Genomic DNA, 3,244 nt, shown 5'->3' on the forward strand with positions numbered 1-3,244 from the left:
GAGGGGCGGCTGATTGTCCATCATGACGTCCTTGTAGAGATCCTTGTGTCCTTCTAAATACTCCCACTCCTCCATGGAGAAATAGACAGTGACACCCTGACACCTTATAGGAACCTGACACACACAATGATACAGTCACCATCCAGACACATCCCTTGTCTGTTACTGGAGAATATCCCAGAATTCCCGGCACCGCTCACCTCTCCAGTCAGCAGCTCCATCATCTTCTTGGTGACTTCTAGAATCTTCTGCATGTTGTGTCTCTCAGGGTTTAGGGAGTCACATGGAGGCTCTGTGATGGTCATATGATCACCTGACTTCAGAAGAGGAACTCTCTATATTGTGGAACCAATAGGAATATCATGTTAGACTCCCAGAATCCTCCTCACCTCTCCGGTCAGGTCTGTGTTTTATTAATAGAGATAAGAGTGATGTCATGTGACCTCCCAGAATCCTCCTCACCTCTCCGGTCAGCAGGTAGATGATCTCCAGGGTGAGGTTTAGTATCTTCTCAGTCATGTGACTCCGGTCCTCCTCCATCCTCATTGGTGCCATCATGTGATCTATACAGGTCTCCTTGTAGACGGATAACTTTGGGAAATGAAAGTAAGAATGATTTGGATGGTATTGGCCACACAATAATAGGATGTGGATGTGAGGGGGGAATAGGAGGGTTGCTGGACAGTGAAGAACTACTCCCCCCATGGGAAGATATTTAGTTTGGACTGTTTAGTGTTTGATGCATATTTGAGGTCCCAGGACCCTCTTGTCCTGCCAGATCAGAAATCCCCTTTTCTCTGTTGGGTTTGTTTGGTCTCTGAACTGGTTTTGATGAGTTTTAGATCTGCAGACAAGGAATGATAAATATGATCCTTCCTATGACCTGTTTGCTCTGAGGCAGTGCTGTGAGGTCAATGTCAGCTTATCATGATGTCCAGGAAGGGGAACTTACTGACTTTTGGCCGGAGTTGCTGGATAATCAGGATAATTGGCAGAACTCCGGCTGCAAGGCTCCAATCTCTGGCAGCCTGCTGACTGACAGGAGTGATGTCACTGTCACTCTGTGCAGTAAAAGAAGAGCTTGGATGGGATAGCAGGAGGATGTTGCTGGTGGAGTAGAGAGCTGTGGGGGAGGAGCCTGTTCTCTTCCCTCCAATGACAGCCTAGTATGGGTAGAAGGAGGACAGGAGGGGGACAGGTTTGGTTACCAAGTATACTGTAGCATCCAGGACATTTTACAGAGTGGTGGTGGGTTCCTGGGGCTCTGAATTCCAGCACCTGGCACTGCCAGAGCCTGTGTCATGGGAAGGAATTGGAATGTCTCCAGAAGATGTTCAGCACTGACCCCTGACTACCTTTTAGTCGATAATACACCAACAATCCTCCTCTAAGAATAAGTTCCCACCAAGGGGTGAAGGACTGTCCTTCATTCCACTTGGTATCTTGGAATACATTATTTGACCAGTGAGATGGTAAGAAGGTGAAGGTTGTCTTCCTTTCCTGGTAGGAGTTCTGTAAGAAGGTCTGGAAAGTAAGTGCAGGTAAGAGGACAATCAGAGACCAAGAGCCCCCCTCCCTACCTCAGAGTTCCCCTGAGCTCTACAACCTTCTCTTCCCTCAGAGCCCTGCTCCCCGCCAACCCTATCCTACCAGATTCCTTCAGCTACTCTCCCCCCTCAAAACCCTTGAGCTCCACTACCCCTTAGGGGACCTAAAGTCCCTCATCCTCAGTAACCCCTGAGAGACCCCTCAGCTCCTCTACTTCCCTCAGACCCCTCAGTATTTCCCTCCCTCTGACACCAATGATGGAACATATTCTTCATGGCCGGCTGGGGAATGTTTTCTTCCTCCTGAGCAGCAATGTAAGGGGCTCTATGCTCCATACTCCTGACCCCGGCACTCCATCATTGTGTTGGCTGCATAGTGTAATGATTGCCCATTGGCTGCCTGTGTAGTGTCATCATTGCCCTTTGTAGGCCATGTATGGTCAGGATGGTCCTTGTCTTGTCTATTTATTGTCAGTGCTGTTTGTTTAGAGGACCATATTACTAGAATTTATCTCCACAATGAGGAGAATGTTCCGGCCCCGGAAGTGGGGGAATGTTCTGCCCCTGAAGGGTTTCATCTGGGTTCCCACACTATATATGTGTGTATCATCATCTGCTGGAGATAAAAGATGTCACAGTGACTATGGAGGAAGAGGACGGACGTGACTATGGAGGAAGAGGACAGACGTGACTATGGAGGAAGAGGACGGACGTGACTATGGAGGAAGAGGACGGACGTGACTATGGAGGAAGAGGACGGACGTGACTATGGAGGAAGAGGATGGACATGATGGGGGGTTACTAGGTGTAAATAGAAAATAACATCTTATTACCTCCTCTGCTGCTACTTCGACCACTGTCTCCTCGCTGCTTCGTATGGTACGGAACTTCTTGTCTTTATTGCAGATGACTTCCTGTCTGTACCTGACATCACTTCCTGTCTGTGCCTGACATCACTTCCTGTCTATACCTGACATCACTTCCTGCCTCTGTTCTACAATAACTTCCTTTCTGGGTAGAAGTGAGATCACCACCTTGTGGAGTTCAGAGGAACTGCAGCCCCGAGAAACATTAAAATAACCGTTCCTGTGGTTTCCATGAAAGATCAAAAATATCTAAGAAAAACTGAGAAAAAATAAATCTAGCTCTTTTGCAACCAACTATTTTCCGAAAAAAATTTTCTAAATTTTTCAAGTTACAGAAAATATAATAGACAAGTGTCTGGTTATAAAATAAGTTATGAAATATCCCCAACAAACAGGCGGATGAATAAACAACAGACATCCCGCAGGGAAGCAGGAAATGTGTGCAATAATGACTGGAGACGTCACATAGAACATTCCCAGCATTAAGTCCACCTTGTACAGGGGAAGCAATAATAGGAGACATATGGATCACACAGAGCATTCATCATACACACCACACATAGTGCACAACACATACAACATGGAACTACACTAGCACCAGAACATGGGAAATAAAAGAGACAGCAGAAAGGAAGAAAAGAGGGTAACAGTAATGAGAGGAGAGAAGAGAAGAGAAGAGAGGAGGGGAGGGGAGGAGGTGGAGAGGAGAGGAGGAGGAGAGGGTAGGGGGAGGGGAGGGGAGAGGAGAAGGGAGAGGGGAGGGGAGGGAGGCGAGAGGGGAGGGCAGGGCCGGTGAGAGGAGACGGAGAGAAGAGGAGAGAAGGGGGAGGG

General features: G+C 47.7%; 1 long non-coding RNA gene across 1 annotated transcript; it reads right to left on the bottom strand.

Moving 5' to 3' along the window:
* Positions 1–207: 207 nt before the first annotated feature.
* LOC149461847 (uncharacterized) lies at positions 208–2,755 on the bottom strand. Its single transcript, XR_016312751.1, has 3 exons — positions 2,381–2,755; positions 463–591; positions 208–335 (listed from the first exon to the last, which is right to left on the bottom strand). It is a non-coding gene; the product is annotated as an uncharacterized LOC149461847 (long non-coding RNA).
* Positions 2,756–3,244: the final 489 nt, after the last annotated feature.

Source organism: Staurois parvus, unplaced genomic scaffold (genome assembly GCF_062004578.1).
Source record: "Staurois parvus isolate SC_StPar_1 unplaced genomic scaffold, SC_StPar_1.0 ptg000191l, whole genome shotgun sequence".
In the NCBI taxonomy this organism is placed as follows: Eukaryota; Metazoa; Chordata; class Amphibia; order Anura; family Ranidae; genus Staurois; species Staurois parvus.